The sequence below is a fragment of the Hordeum vulgare genome, chromosome 2H (genome assembly GCF_904849725.1).
Source record: "Hordeum vulgare subsp. vulgare chromosome 2H, MorexV3_pseudomolecules_assembly, whole genome shotgun sequence".
NCBI classification, from domain to species: Eukaryota; Viridiplantae; Streptophyta; class Magnoliopsida; order Poales; family Poaceae; genus Hordeum; species Hordeum vulgare.
The window spans coordinates 307078757-307096343 of NC_058519.1; positions in this window are offsets into that span (position 1 = coordinate 307078757).

Sequence of the window (17587 nt, forward strand, 5' to 3'; positions counted from 1 at the left end):
ATATATCGAGACTGACCTCTCTAAAAATAACCCTCAATGAACGAATCCACTAGATATCGAACCCCAACCTCACAACATGCATCTGTTGAAAGATTGTCCTAGGTAACTACTTGAATTACCACCTAAGAACTCCCGAAATTTTCTGGCCATGCAATCGGATCCATGGATACAAGGAGTAAAATCCATCACTCAACTCCTAGCAATAACACTACTCGTCGAGTGTATCACATTCGTAAACACATAACTAGAGATCTCGGAAACTCATCTACCTCAGACCCTCGTAATCACAATGATACCATGTATGGCAGTACATCCGAACTCTCTCCACCAATACTGGGGATGTGAAATCCTCTCGCCACTACTAGTATTGAAGCCATTTCGAACATCCTCCATCTTGAGATAGTAAGAAATATGAATGATGACGATGTGCTCGAGAATCCCCTATAGCTGAACTCCCCGAAAGAAATCAAGTCACACAGGAGGCACCAAGACAGAACTTCATCACATCAATATCATATAGATTCCAAAATACCCGTGTGATCCTAAAAAATGAGTGGGAAGAGGAGTAGAATTAAAATTCTTACGTCAAGAGTCCTCACCAGAGCATAGAAGAGGAGAAAAAAGAATCCTACTCTCCGATATATAACTAGACTCAAAGTAGTTTTTTCACTAGACTCGACTCGGCCAAGTTCATTCAATCAAGGGGGCTCCTAGGTCGGTACTAATGTGATACCAACTTGTAACGCCCAAGATGCGATCATATCCTTATTTTGGCACAAGGGGCTCGACATGGATAGAAGCGCATCTCGTTGTTTTGCAAGAATGTACATCGTTACAAGTACATGTACAGAATAGATGAGTATATGGAATTGGCTTACACACGCCACAGGCTACAACATGAACAACACAATAGAACAATATATTCAATCACCATGTAGAAGAGCAAGGTCCGACTACGGATGAAAACAAACGATAAAATAATGACGTCCATCCTTGCTATCTCACGTTGCCGGCCTGGAAGCCATCCTAGATTGATGAATAAGAAGAAGAAACTCCAAATTGAACAATCATCGTGCTCACGTTAAAGTAACTCTTTACATGTACCTGCAACTATTTTCATAGTAATCTGTGAGCCACAGGGACTCAGCAATCTCATTTCCAAAGGTATCAACACTAGCAAAGCTTAAGGGGTGAGGTATGGTTAAGTGGTGAGGCTGCATCAAGCGACTAAGTATTTTTATTTGAGGTGGCTAACTTACGAGTACAAGAATAAAAGACGGGATGATCTAGGCATAATTGAACGTGAACTAGTAATGGTCAAATGAATGATCCTGAACATCTACTTACGTTAGACATAACCCCACTGTGTCCTCTTCCAGATACAGAACTCAAGAGAAGAGATAGTCATGGTTACGCACACAGTTGGCAAGTTTTAATTAAGTTTACTTCAAGTTATCTAGAACCGATGTTAAACAAAGTTTCCAAGTTTGCCACAATACCGCGGGCACGACTTTCTGAAAGATTTAACCCTACAGGGGTGCTCCAACTAGTCCATTACAAACTACCACATGCTGCGTCGAAATAATCCTCATCCACGAAAACCCCGTGACCTCCTCGGGTTCCTATTGGAAAACCTAAACCTCGAGATAGCCAAAGTATCCTCAGAATCCCTCGCACAAGATATTTCGTAAAAGGTAAAACAAAACCAGCAAGGCCTTCCAGCGAGCCAACATACCCGATAGGAGGCGCATATCTTGTCTTCAGGGCATGACCGGATGAGCTAGACGTCGGGTTGGCTGAGACCCCGGTGACCAGGGGGCACCGGACATCGCTCAGGTTAGACCAACACTCATGAGGAGCACTTGCATCGGGGTTGATTAATTACTCCGCGGGTCCCGGCGGGTCCCTATGCATTTTTATTAGTTATAAGGCAAATTCAATACCAAAGTTGGGCCTTGCTAGACGAGTTTTAAACTAATACGGATTATCAAGGGGGTCCCCATAACAGCCCCATGCATGGTAGGAGCGCTCAATTATGCAACATAAAACCGGTAGCCGAAACTAAGGCGGCAAAGGTGGAACAAACCACCAGGCTAGATGGCTAAGCCTTCCACCTTTTACCAAGTATATAGGTGCATTAAATTAAATAGCAATTATATGATGATATAACAAGGACCCCACGTTTTCACATCGAAGCAACAACACCTGCAGCTAGCAACGCTATAAGAAGGCTGAGCCAGCTGTAACATAGCCAAACGGTGGTCTGTTGGGATGTGGAAAAGGTTAGAGGTTTTCATGGCAATGTTGGGAGGCTTAACTAACAGATGGTAGGCAGCGAGACATAGCAAAAGAAATGAGACAAATTGCATGGTAATGGTAGTAATGTTATCTAGAGAAATGGTCATCTTGCCTGTGATCCCGATTGGAAGAAGAATGAATCCATGAAGCGGACGAACAAACGTAGTCGAACGGATCCTCGCACTCTGAAGCGGTTCAGAACTCTATCTAGAAGAAACAGTCCGGAACACAATCAACACACGATGTTGGGGATATACCCCATGGTGTAACCCGGCTTGAAGTGTGACCCGCCATGGACTTGGCGACTCACCGGCGACTCAGGAGCGACCTGGTGGGCGACTCATACTTGACCCCACAGGAGACTCAGACAAATGATGAAGGCCCAACTCCGGCATACACCCTGGCATACGGCGACTCATAGAGAGGCCAGGAGGGCTGACTCACAAGAGAAGGTCCAAGATGAGGAAAGACTCCCACAAGAAGGAAACAAGACCCGGATTAGGATTCAAGAGAGACTAGTCCTATTCCTAACACCACAACATATGCACGATATGATGCACAATCAAATGTGATGCATGTCCATTTCAATTATGCAAGGCATGACAAGCACAACAATTTATTACAAAACATTAAATGAAGCTCAATATGCAACTCGTTGCATATTGACGAAACTCCATATTTGGGTTACTTAGTTCACTCCTGTTAGGTACACGAGAATACTAAATGTTTTTAAACATGCCAAGAGATGAAGCATAAGTAAACTACACTTTCTACGCACTTTAATGAGGTCGGAAACAACATATAGCATCTCCGAAATGACCCCATGTGTTAATTTCAAAATCTGTCCAGATCTGATCTAAACATATTTTTATATTTGTTACACAACAAAATAAAGTGGGTCTTGTCCTTCTACGTGTCATTCTAGTCGATTTACATATAAGGATCATCTCCAACGGGGTTACGGTTTATAAGATATGAGCAACACAACATATTATGCCATGAATGCAACATGCATGAAAATGAAATCCACAACATTCCAAACCATGAAGGAAGAAAAACATTATGAATCTACATGATATTATGATCAAGTTTCATATATGACACGTTCAAAACGGAGCAACGGTTCAACAATTACAAGCAATACAAGATAGCTATAATCTGCCAAAAACAGCAAATTGGCATTATATTCACACCAAAACTTACACCTACATGATTCTAGAATGCTCAAACAAGGCATGAGGCAGTAGTGGGAAAGATGCATAACAACCCTCTACTAATGGCAAGTTGCATGGAAGCATGGATCACTAAGAAATGAGCTCACAAAATGGCAACTTGAAAATAGTTTCAGACTTAGTGAAAATAACAGTTTTAACAGTGTAGTTTTTAACACGATGGCATATTGGCAGTAGTAAAACTATATGTTACAAGGCATATATTGACATGAAACTTTAACATCATGATATAGTAGCATATGCACTACAATTAACTCCATTGCACCAACCACAACGGACCTACAGATTCATGGAAATCATCATGAGAACATAGCAATAAAATAAACAGATTCTACACTTAGAAATATTTCAGCATCTCAAATCATCAACAACAACATAGCATGTTCACGAAAACTACAGCTAAGCATGGCATACATGGCATGAGTACCCCACTAACAGCAACTAGTCATAGCCGTCTTCAAACCACACTATTTGGCACAATCAAAAGAGGTATGGGTTGCTTAATACGAACTCCGCAAAATCGAACTTACCGTTAATAGATATCAGCTTTAATGCGATAGCAACTTGAGAGCAACAAATGAGCATATTAATTAAGTCCTACGTAGAAACGAGAGGCATGACGTAAATTTAAACATAAAATTGAACATATTTCATGAAGGAACCATATGCAAAAGCCATACAGAATAGATGCAATTATCCACAAAAGTTTCATGAAAATAACATATTTGCACATTACGATGAGATGCACTTTTGCAACACACGTTACAGCCCCTAAATGAATCCCTATTCGCATGCAAACAATGCTATCACATAGAGCATGAATAGTAGATGCATTTTCATGTATAATACTTGTTCATCCAATGCAAGGTTTGTAAAATATCATCACCACAACATGCATCCATAATGTTAAAACGGGCACTTCTAGCGACTTAGAGAAATCTCACCTCGGGAAAAACTGGATGGGAACGTCCCGTGGGGCATTTGGATTGGGGGACAGCGTGGTACGGGTACGAGGTGGATCGGGATGACCCGGTCCCGATCTGGGCTGAGGAGGAGGTCGGCTATGGTGATGATGGCTCCGGCACCGGTGAACGACGCGGCAGCCGCTAGAAGTGGGGGCGAGGACGAGGCGCGCGGGGGCGGCGGATCCGGACGCGTGCGGCCGCCGGATATATCCATAGGCGGCAGTTGGATATATCCGGACGCGAGCTCGGTTCGCTGGCGCAAGCAGGGGCGGGGTGGAGAAACAGAGAGGCGGCGGGATAGGGCCGTCTTGTCGATGGCGGCGCCCGGTGGTGGAGTTGAGCATGGCGGTGAGGTGACGGCGACGCGAGGAGGCCAGGGCCAGCTCCCTAGCGGCGTGGGCGGGGGAGCGCGGGGTGGCTCGGGCTGGGGGCGGGCCTCCTACGGGCTTCGCAGGGCCGTGGCGGCTCGGTGGAGTAGGGCGACATGGAGTGGCCTGACTGACCCGAGAGGTGGTTGCGGGTCGGCAGAGAGGCTATGTGGCGCGCTCCGATTTCCTGTGAGGGGGGCTGGCGGTGAGTGATAGAGGCAAAGTTGTTCCTGTCTTTCGATGAGATGGTGGTTATCATTTTTTGTGGAGTAGACTTTGACGATCCGACTACGAACGTGTGAGGACGTCGCGCCTTAGCAATCGCGAAACCAACTCTGAGAGGTTATTGACCACGCCGGAGCACGATCAATCTGACCATGAGTGTATGTTTCCTGCACGCAAATGAAGAACAAGCAAGAAACTGAGATTGCAATCTGGAAATTGAGAATATAAGAGGAAGGCTTTATTGATGAAAGTGGGGTTCTCTGACGCCTTTGTCTAGTCGTGGAACACAAACGAAGAATGCAAAGTTACAGCTATAGCAAACTTGTAATCTAAACAAAACCCAAGTCTAAACGACGCCTTAAGGACTGTATATATGGGGGAAAGAGGAGGAATTTCGTGACCCCTTGGAGGAGGGGTCCCAAACCGATCCTAACTCAATTTTCCAAGACATACAGACTCTAAAAATAGCCTATAATTCGGTGTCCAATTGCGACAGCCCGAGACCGACGGTCCAGAAGATTCCCCTTTTATTCTGTTCTTGTCGTGTGGTTCGTTTGCTTGTCGCATTCATCATCGCATCATTCGCAACATCCGCATTGCATCGGCACCGCGTTGCCGCGAGTTTTCAAAACTTTCATCCATTATTAGTTGCCGGTTCTCTCCGTTCTCGCCGTTGCCCATTTTGAGCTCGACCACACTCGCACACGCCCGCGACATGGTCAAAACCTTGTGTTTTAAAAGTGTGTATAGAACTTTCTTGGATCGGGATGAAACTTGGTGTGCGGTCCTATTTAGTTGTAGGTAGGCCTCCTGCCAATTTTTGTCGCAATCGGAGCCCGCCTGGTACCCGAACGGTCGACCTTAGCAGCACCGTATTCGGTTATCGTCGCACGTTTTTTGGTGGTTAAAAGAAATATGTTGCGGGGTGCCCATTTTCCATCTCATCTCCGGCTAACCACTCTACACGGCCCACCTAGACATTTCCGAGTCCGTGGTCGTCCGATCGCGATCTCGTGGTCGAACACGGAGCCAAATTCGGATAACCCTAGCCCCTGTCTATAAATAGACAACCTCCCTGCCTAATTTGGACAGCCGACCCTAGCCTACCTCGAATCTCGTGCCCCTCCTAACCCTAGCCGCCACTGCCCTTTCTATCTCCTCCCACCAGTGCGGAGGGCCCGCCGAAGCCCATCCGGGGCCCGCCCAGGCCCGGATTGCGCCGCCCCCGAGCTTCTCCTCTCCTCCCGCAGTTCCCGGGCTCCCCTCCGGTAGCTCCTCCATGCCACCATGGAGAACCGCCGCCGCCCGAAGCTCGCCGTCGGTCATGCATGTCAGGAATGGGGCCCGAGCCGCTAGATCTGGCCTCCGCCGCCTTCGCCAGAGACCCCGGCCCCGCGTCGCCACGGTCCTTGTGCCTCGAGCGGGACTAGGAGGAGCCTCCCCGCTTGACTGTTCCTCGATTTTCTCGCGTTGACCAGCGCCGTGTGGATCACCAGTCGCCTCACCGCATCCGCTCGCATGGGTTCGGCCCAGATCCCGCGGCCCATGTTCCCGCAATGCCAGGCACAGGCTCCCGTAGCCGGCCTCCCTCAACAACGCTCCAGATCCGGCCTGCCAGCCCCGCCGGCCCATTGCCTCGCCCCGACCTCCCTCTCCAGCGCGCCAAGGCCAGGCCCATCTCCCCATCGGCCCATCTGTAGCCTCTCCAGACCAGACCTCGGCCGAGGTAAACCTCCCATGCCGCCTCTAGTTTTTTCGCACTAGGCGCTAGGTAGTATCTTGCGCCCCTGGTTTTGGCCCGTTTAGTTTTTTTAGATTTCGCAAATTTAGTTATTTCAAGAAAATCTAGATATTTAAAACGCCCGTAGATTTTTATCTGTATGTTGGATCGCGACGATTTATATATGTAAGTTGTGTAGTTTTTCGCGTAGAATCATATTTTTCCACTTGCATGCATGTTTGAAGTGGTTTGACCATCCATTTGCCTAGATTTGTGTGTTGTCCTAATATGTTAGATATCCCGTATTTATTTTTGCGCCTGTCCGGATTGTTCAAATCCCGTAGATAAAATTTTCATGATGTTCGTGACCCTTTGGCATGTATTTCAGAGTAGTTGCTTGCATTTTTGCATGTCGGAGTTATCAATATTTGCTATGTCGTGTTTAGGACATATTCTCGCATATATGTGTGGAGCTAGTTTCTTTTTCAAACCCCACATATGATATATGTTTCGGGGTAGAAAAATCCATAGGATTTAACCGTGCATTTAGTTTTAGCTTTTGAGTAAGTTAGTGCGCGTGATAATTTGCCATGTTGCCCTCTTATTTATTTTGTGAAATTTATTCCGTGGGTGATCTGCATGAGTTGTGAACTACAGATATGCCCTTGGATATGTATGCTAGCCCCTGGTAATTTTGGTTGCAATAGAAATCCATGTTTAGGTGTTCTTTGCATGTTGTCAACATGCTAGAAAATAGTGCCGATTTGGAGATGCTGAAATATTTCTATGTCTGAAATCTGTTATATTTTGTTGTTGTATTGCCATGAGTTTTGCTAGTGATCTACAGCTCCTTTGAGGTTGGTGAAATGGAGTTAGTTGAAGTCCTTAAGATTCTCTAGCATGTTGTAAATTTGCATGCCATTCAGTGCCCTGTAGCATATAGTTTTGCTGCTGTCAATATGCCTTCAGATCGAAAACTGCACTGTCAACAGTGTTATTTTCACTAAGTCTAAAACTGTGTGTGAGATGCCATTTTGTGAGTTCATTTCCTACTGTTCCATGTTGCCATGCTAGATGTTATTAGTAGGGTGTTGTAGTGCATCTTGACCTCTACTTCCTCATGTCTTGTTTGAGCATTTTAGAATTATGTAGCTTGTTGTTTTGGGGTGTAGAAAATGTCATGTTGCTCTTTTTGGCAAATTGTACCTAGTTCTTGTTTCGCTTGTAATTGTTGAACCGTTGCTCCGTTTTGATCGTGTCATATAGGAAACATGCTTAGAATCTCGTGTAGTTTCATATTATATTGCTACTTGTGTGGTTTGGATGCATGTGGCTGCCATTGCACACATATTGCATTCATGCCATCGTATCTTGCGGTGATCATATCTTTTGAACTGTAGCTCCGTTTGCAATGATCTCTATGTGTAAATTGATTGGAACGACGTGTAGAATCACGTGAACCACTTGATTTTTCTGTTTGACAAATATTAAAACGTGTTAGTTCAGATCTGGGCAGAATTTTAATTTAACGTGTGGGGTCATCTTGGAGATGCTATATGTCGTTTCCGACCTCATTTAAAATATCTAGATAGGTAGCTTAATTACCCTTCACCTCTTGCCATGTTTAACCAACATTTAATATTGTCGTGTACCTAATCGGGAGTGAACTAAATAATTAAACGTGGAGTTTCGTCGATATGAAACTCGTTGCACATTGAACTACACTTAATGTGTAGTGTTTGATTGTGTGAATTGACATGCCATACCCTGCATATATAACTATAGCTGATCATGCATCATATGTGAATTGCATCATGTCGTGCATGTGCCGCTATAAATATCGTGTGTTGGTTCTTGTTTCCGGCTTCCTTCGTCTCGATAGAGTTCCGCAAGCATGTCGGAAAGTGAGGAACCGTTCGACTACGTCGGTTTGTCTGCTTCACGGAGTCGTTCTTCTTCCAAGCGGGATCTCAGGCAAGATGACCATTTCCCTATATACCATTACTATCATTGCCATGCTAGTTGTTTCAAATCTATCGCTATGTCTCGTTGCCTTCCACCTGTTAAATATCAGCCTCTCAGCATTGCCATGAAAACCTTCAACATGTTCTCCACCTAGAAACCATTGTTTGGCTATGTTACCGCTTGCTTAACCATGTGTTAGTGTTGCTAGTTGCAGGTGCAGTTGCTTCCATGTGATAACATGGGTTCCTTGTATATCACCATATTAAATGCTATTTAATTAATGCACTTATATACTTGGTAATAGGTGGAAGGCTCGGCCTTTCTAGCCTGGTGTTTTGTTCCACCTTTGCCCCCTTAGTTTCGGCTAAAGGTGTTATGTTCCATATGGAGCGCTCCAAACATTCTTGGGGTTGATATGCGGACCCCCTAGATTCTCGTTTTGGGGTAAAGCTCGTCTGGCAAGGCCCAACATTGGTACTATATTTGCCCACATAATAATTCTGTTAATACTGAAAACATAGGGAGTTAGCGCTACCCGAGGAGTAATTCAACATAATACAGGGAGGGCCAATGCTGATGGTGCTGTTCCAAAACAGAGCCACTTGCGGGGCCACCGTACGTAGTGCTCATCCGTTGTGTCCTGAGAACGAGATACACGGCTCCTATCGATATCGTCGACATGTCGGGCGGCCTTGTTGGACTTGTTTTACCTTTATCGAGCGTCTTGTGTGATTGATTCCGAGGATGCTTTGAGCTAACTCGAGGTTGAGGTTTTCCAATAGGAACCCGAGGAGATCACGGGTTTCCCTGATCAAGGTCATTCCATCGCAGCGTGTGGTAGTTTGTGATGGACTAGTTGGAGCACCCCTACAGTGTTAAATCTTTCGAAAAGCCGTGCCCGCGGTTATGTGGCAACATGAAAACTTTGTTTAACATCTGGTTCTAGATAACTTGAAGTTAACTTAATTAAAACTTGCCAACTGAGTGTGTAACCATGACTGTCTCTTTCGTGAGCTCCTTCTCTGATCGAGGCCACGGTTGGGTTATGTTTGACGTAAGTAGGTGTTCAGGATCATTTATTTGATCATTAGTAGTTCATGTCCGCTATGCGTAGATCATTCCCCTCTTTATTATTGTACTCGTCAATTAGCCACCTTACATAAATGCTTAATCGCTTGCTGCAGCCTCACAACTTAACCATACCTCGCCTATTAGGCTTTGCTAGTCTTGATACCTTTGGAAATGAGATTGCTGAGTCCCGTGTGGCTCACAGATTACTATAACACCAGTTGCAGGTACGGGTAAAGTGATATTAAGACGTGAGCGCGATGATTGTTCATTTGGAGTTTCTTCTTCTTCCTCTTTGTCGGTCTAGGGTGGGTTCCAGGCCGGCAGCCTGGGATAGCAAGGATGGACGTCGTTCTTTTCGCATTTGTTTTCATCCGTAGTCGGACCCTGCTCTTCTTCGTGATGTTTATGTGTTGTACTGATGTGACTCTGATGTAGCATGTGGCGAGTGTAAGCCAATTCCATATACTCTTCTCTTTAGTACATGTACTTGTAACGATATCCATTCTTGCGAAACGACGAGATGCGCTTCTATCCGTGTCGAGGCCCTCGTGCCATAATAAGGATAGGATCGCATCTTGGGCGTTACACCAGTATCGTTTATACTGAGTGCACCCCTGCTCCTCGCACTCCAATGGCTAGAATGCTTGACACTGATGAGAGCAGCTCTGCATTTGCCGAGGGTCTTTTCTCTTTCTCAGCTCCATGTGCTAAAAAGAAGTTCCCGCGCAAAAAGTCTACACCGATTGTTGACTCGGCTATTCATAGGTGCTCAAGAGGTTCGGTGAAACGGGATGGCTTTAAACCTTTTTTACAGGAACTGTCGATGCCGATGCCGAAGAAGTGAAAGCCCCGTGCTAAGCCTGTGGAGCTGTGGGTGTAACAATGGTGTTGATGTCCTCATCATCCTCCCCTTCTTGAACTGAAGTCGTCCTCGACGGAAGCTCATCTTCCTCACCAAAATATGGCTTCAAATCTACAATGTTAAAAGTGGGACTAACCCCAAAATCTGCAGGCAGCTCAAGTATATATGCATTATCATTTATTTTCTCTAACACCTTGAAAGGACCATCATCACGTGGCATTAGCTTTGACTTGCGCAAATCACGAAACCTACCCTTACGCAAATGCAACCAAACGGGATCTCCTCGTGCAAAGACAACATGGTTTCTACCCTTATCTCCAGCAAGTTTATATTTAGCATTCATACGGTCAATGTTTTCCTTAGTTAACTCATGCATTTTTAATATCAAATCAGCATGTTCTTTAGCATCAAAATTAAACTTCTCCGAAGATGGAAGAGGTAAGAACTCAATAGGTGCACGAGGTAAGAAACCATACACAACTTCAAAAGGGCACATCTTAGTACTAGAATGCGGCGAACGATTATAAGAAAATTCAATATGAGGCAAGCATTCTTCCCACGTTTTCAGGTTTTTCTTTAGAACAGCCCTAAGCATAGTAGACAATGATATATTGGCTAATTTAGTTTTTCCATCAGTTTGGGGTGACGTGTAGTACTAAAAAGCAGTTTTGTCCCCAACTTAGCCCCTAAACATCTCCAAAAGTGGCTAAGAAATTTCGCATCACTATCTGAAACAATCGTATTTGGCACACCATGCAAGCGAATAATTTCACGAAGGAACAAATCAGCCACATTAGCAGCATCATCACTTTTATGACATGGTATAAAGTGTGCCATATTTGAAAATCTATCCACGACAACAAATATGCTATCCCTCCCCTTCTTTGTTCGAGGTAAACCTAAAACAAAGTCCATAGATATATCCTCCCAAGGAACACTAGGTACAGGCAAATGCATGTATAAACCATGAGGATTGAGCCGTGACTTAGCTTTTTGACATGTCGTGTAATGAGCAACAAAACGCTCAACATCCCATCGCATTTTTGGCCGAAATAAATGTGTAGCAAGTACGTCCTTCGTCTTCTTTACGCCAAAGTGTCCCATCAATCCTCCTCCATGCGCCTCATGTAACAACGAAAGAAGAACGGAGCTAGATGGAATGCATAGCTTGTTAGCACAGAACACAAATCCATCATTAATTATGAACTTGCTCCATGTTCTCCCTTCTTTAAAATTCTCCAACACATCTTTAAAATCAGCCTCATGCACATATTGATCTTTGATGGTCTCCAAACCAAATATTTTAAAGTCAAGTTGTGAAAGCATAGTATAACAACGAGACAATGCATCAACAATAACATTTTCTTTACCCTTATTGTGTTTAATGACGTATGGGAAAGTCTCAATGAATTCAATGCATTTACCATGTCTACGGTTCAGTTTTTCTTGACTTTTAATATGTTTCAAAGATTCATGATTAGAATGTATGACAAATTCTTTGGGACATAAATAATGTTGCCATGTTTCCAAAGTTCGGACAAGAGCATATAACTCCTTATCATAAGTAGAATAATTCAGACTAGGGCCACTCAATTTTTCAGAAAATTATGCAACAGGTTTACCATTTTGTAATAACACACCTCCTAATCCAATGCCACTAGCATCACATTCAAGCTCGAAAGTCTTATTATAATTAGGAAGTTGGGGTAAAGGAGCATGTGTTAACTTATCTTTCAATATCGTGAAGGCTTCTTCTTGTGTGGTACCCCAAGCAAAAGGGACATCCTTCTTTGTAAGCTCATTGAGAGGTGCAACAATGGTGCTCAAATCTCTCACAGAACGCCTATATAAAATAGCGAGGCCAAGAAAACTCGTCACTTGTGTGACCGTTTTGGGTTGCGGCCAACTCACAATAGCTTCAATCTTGGCTTTATCAACTTCAATTCCATGTGGAGTAACAACGTAGCCAAGAAAAGATACTCGGTCGATGCAAAAGGTGCACTTCCCATGGTTACCAAACAAACGTGCATCACAGAGAGCAATAAAAACATCACGCAAATGATCCAAGTGTTCCTCCAAAGATCTACTATAAATCAGTATATCATCAAAGTAGACTACCACAAATCGTCCAATGAAAGCACGTAAAACCTTATTCCTTAATCTCATGAAAGTGCTAGATGCATTACTTAACCCAAAAGGCATAACTAACCACTCCTATAATCCAAACTTAGTTGTAAATGTTGTTTTCCATTCATCTCCCAATTTCATGCGAATTTGATGGTATCAACTACGCAAACCAAGTTTGGAGAATATTGTAGAGCCACTCAATTCATCAAGCATATCATCTAGCCTAAGAATAGGATGATGATAACGAATAGTAATATTATTAATGCCTCTACAATCAACACACATACGCGATGTACCATCCTTTTTCGGCACTAGAATAATAGGAACAACACAAGGACTAAGAGATTCGCGTATATAACCTTTCTCGAGCAGCTCCTGTACTTGACGGATAATCTCCTTCGTCTCCTCTGGATTGGTATGGTATGGTGCACGGTTGGGTAGTGATGCACCGGGAATTAAGTCAATCTGATACTCAATCCCTTTAATAGGTGGTAATCCCGGTTGCACATCTTGTGCAAAGACGTCAGCGAACTCCTGCAAAATGTTAATGACAGCAAGAGGCAAAGAGGGAGGCATGTCATCGAATGAAAATAATACCTCTTTGCATACGAAAGCATAGCAAACAAATGTAGTAATATCCAAATCAGTAATATCAGATGTAGTGACAAGTAAACAACCACTCTTCGGTTTTATTTCAGATGCAACACTAGATGATGGTTTAATAGGCTTATTGTGTTGCTTTTGCTTTACTAGCTACAATATGATTTTCACACTTATGTAAGTCTTGTTTTGCTTTACTAGCTCTAAGAATGTCATATTTCATAATATGTCCACGAGACATAGGAAGCAAAGTTATATTTTGATCCTTATGAACAAGAGTATACTGAATTGTCCTACCATGGTGTGCAGAATTTTTATCAAGTTGCCATGTACTACCAAGTAAAGCGGAGCATGCTTGCATGGGTACCACATCACAATCAACAAAATTAGAATATGTAGCAATGCTAAAATGCACACAAACAATATGTGATACCATAACCTTGCCAATGTTGTTGAACCACTGGATGTAATTATGATGAGGATGTGGTCTGGTGGTGAGAGACAGCTTCTCCACCATCACCATGCTAGTTAAGTTGTTGCAACTCCCCCCATCGATGATTACGCGAACAGAACGCTCCTTTACAACTCCCTTTGTATGGAACAAGTTGTGCCTCTGATTTTTCTTAGTCTGTGTTACCTACACACTTAAAACACGTTGAACACCTAAACTTTCATACCTGTCAGCGTAGTCAGCAGCCATGTATTGTGTCTCTTGTTCAGTATTATCTACACCATGTTATTCACTTGCAAGAAGAGCAGAGTCTCCTCGTCATAATCATTGGCGGAGTAATATACACCATCCTCAATAATAATCATCACGCACTTGGATGGGCACTCTCTCGCATAATGACCTACACCCATGCAACGATGACAGATAACCTCATGTGTTTGCCCTGTAGGTGCCATGGATGAAGAAGAGTTATGTGCTGGCCCGGAAGGTGTGCTCTTGGCGAAGGGTGGCGCAGGGGCCTTTGTCCTGGTATCTCTATTGGAATTGGTGGCTGAAGTTGGCGGTGTTGATGTAGGAGGACGTGTGGATGTAGATGAGGACCGTGGCGTCCATGATGAAGTGTGACCTGCAGAAAAACTAGTTCTCGCCAATACATGTCGACCTACACTGCACGTTTAGCTTTGCAAGCAAGATGGAATGAACGAGTGATAGTGTTATAATCCTTATATTCTAGAATAGTCTGAATATCCCTATTTAATCCACCCATAAAACATGCAAGCATAGCTTCATTGTCCTCAACAATACCACATCTAATCATGCCAGTTTGTAATTCATGATAATATTATTCTATAGAATTTTTTCCTTGTCTTAAACGCTCCAATTTTTGAAGTAATTTACGTTGATAATATGGTGGAACCCAACAAGTATGCATAGAAGTTTCCAAAGCAGCCCAAGTAGTTGGAATATTAGCATGATGTATTCGAAAATGTTCAGACCACCAAACACAAGCAAAACTAGTGAATGAACAAACAACAGCAGAAACACGTCTATCCTCGGGAAATTGTAAGCATGTAAAACGTTGCTCTGTTTCTAAATCTCAAGTAAGATATATATCAGGAACATGCGACCATCAAATGTAGTAGTATTAAATTTAAGTTTAGGGAGATGGTCATAATCCCGTACCTGAGGGGGTGGTGGAGCCCTAACATTGCGATTGTATCCATGTGGACAACCCGGTGCTTGTGGTTGTGGTTGTTGTCCCTGGTGCTGGTTTGGAACTACCTCTCCCTCATCATCGTCATCACCATTATAATCCTCATTCTGGTCAGCCACAGAAACCTGAGTAGTAGCAGCAGGAGCAACAGCAGGAGCAACAACATCAAAATTTTGTGCTTGGCTGGAACACACACGTCGCGCTGGTCCCACAAAATCGGGGCCTCGTTGTTTTCATTGTTGTTGTTGTTGAAGAGGGTCGGAAGCTGGAGCTGGTGGTGGTAGATGGGCAATCACCTCATTGAACTTGGCGTCCATCTTGGTGTCAAATGTCTTCTCCAAACCTTCTAGATTCTCCATGGCCTCTCCAAATGTGGTCATGAAAACGTGTACCTGGTCAGCCATCATGTGCTAAAATTTATCATGGAGCTCCCAGTTGGTGAGGCTCTCCCAGTCGATCTCGTCGTCTTGTGATCCTGGCATGGTTAGCAGCAATAGGAACACAGAAGAATATGACCCTATAGACTACTAGGAAGTGTAGGTGGTGGTGGTGGTATTGGTGGTGGTGGTGTGTCACAAATCCGTCAAGCAAATCTCATTTTTTTACCAGTTGTTACCCAGCAGCACATGGTGGACGACAACCGGTGTAGTCAAAACTCTCAAAGATTTGATAGAGAGATTGCCAGGTGGTGTCAAAAAAACAATGTAGATGCATGTGGAGCAGGGAAGGCTTATAATATGGTAGCAAAAAAGGTCAGAAATAACCAGTTCAGAGATGCAAAGTTGAAAGGATGCTCAACGACGATACCATGTTGTTCCTAGGCTAGACCCTACAAGAGACGTGAGCCTAGAACACCAACAAAATCACGACGCTACACGTAATCAAGGGAAGAGCCACTCTGATTTTCTTTCTCTGTATTTTTTTGCTCTTTTTTGCACTCGTTCTTTGGCGCTCTTTTTTTGCACTCTTGTTTTTCAAAAAATCACTATAATGGCGAGTGTGTCAAAACTCTTCCGAAGGACCAAAAACAGGATAGGCATGAAAAAATGATATTTTTTCCTGGACCAATTCAGGGCTGCGACGACCAAAAAATGCGACAAAAATCTCTATGATGGAGAGTGTCTCAAAACTCTCTAAAAAGCCTAACAAAACGATAGGGAAAAAATTCACCCTCCCAAATTTTGGGCTAAAAAGGGCTCTAAAAAGTGTATCACGCTCTTTATTTCTGAAACCTACTGAAACAAGGAAACGTGAAACCGAAAACAAGAGGATATGTGGTGGATATGTAAAGGACTCGGACTAGGATTGGTGGTGTGGTGGTGGTATATGGAAGCAACGATGATGGTAGTGTGGTGGTGGTATTGAAGTGATGAACGATGGCGCGGTGGCGGCGTGACAACCTATGAACAGAACTCGAAACTCTAAAGAACAAGACACTAAAACCAGATACTCAACATGAGATGCAACCGCAAATTCAACAAAGAAAAATACTGAAAAGACTATGCAAAGGCTCATATTGGTTCGGATATGTTGATCTAACCCTAATTTTTTTTGGCTTTTCCGTGGACAATAAGTGTGAACAACAGATTCGATCTAACTACGAAAAACTAGTATAATCTCACTGAGCAACCTGGAAATCTGATACCACTTTATAGAGGCAAAGTTGTCCCTGTCTTTCGATGAGATGGTTGTTACCGTTGTTGGTGGTATAGACTTTGACGATCCTACTATGAACGTGTGAGGATGTCACGCCTTAGCAATCGCTAAACCACCTCCGAGAGGTTATTGACCATGCCGGAGCATGATCAACCTGACCACGAGGGTTTGTTTCCTGCTTGCAAATGAAGAACAAGCAAGAAACTAAGATTGCAATCTGGAAATTGTGAATATAAGAGGAAATCTTTATTGATGAAAGTGGAGTTATGTGACGCCTTTGTCTCGTCATGGAACACAAACGAAGAATGCGAAGTTGCAGCTATGGTGAACTTGTAATCTAAACAGAACCCAAGTCTAGATGGCGCCCTAAGGAATGTATATATGGGGGAAAAGAGAAGGAATTTCGTGATCCCTTGGAGGAGGGGTCAGAAACTGACCCTAACTCAGTTTCCCCACACATACGGACTCTAAAAATAGCCTATAATGTGGTATTTCGAAATTACATGGGCCTGGCCCAAAAATAAGGTGGTGCGGCACCTATAATAGCGTATGAATGAATTTTATAAAGGGGCGTCTTGATTATTTTGTCCAAGCCTTCATGCTCTCCTTACGGTGGCTTCAAAGTGCAAAAATCACTAGTGGAAGCTCCATTTTTCTTTCCCACGCTGCACCTTCTACTCCATGCTTGATCCCGCTCCAACAGATATCTTTCTTGTCCATGTAAGGTCATTCATTCATAAGTACAACAAAAGTATCTAACTTAGGCAGCATCATATGTTCATGAACATTAGAAGGATTTCCAAGATACAAAAGTACTTGGTAATTCAATTGGCA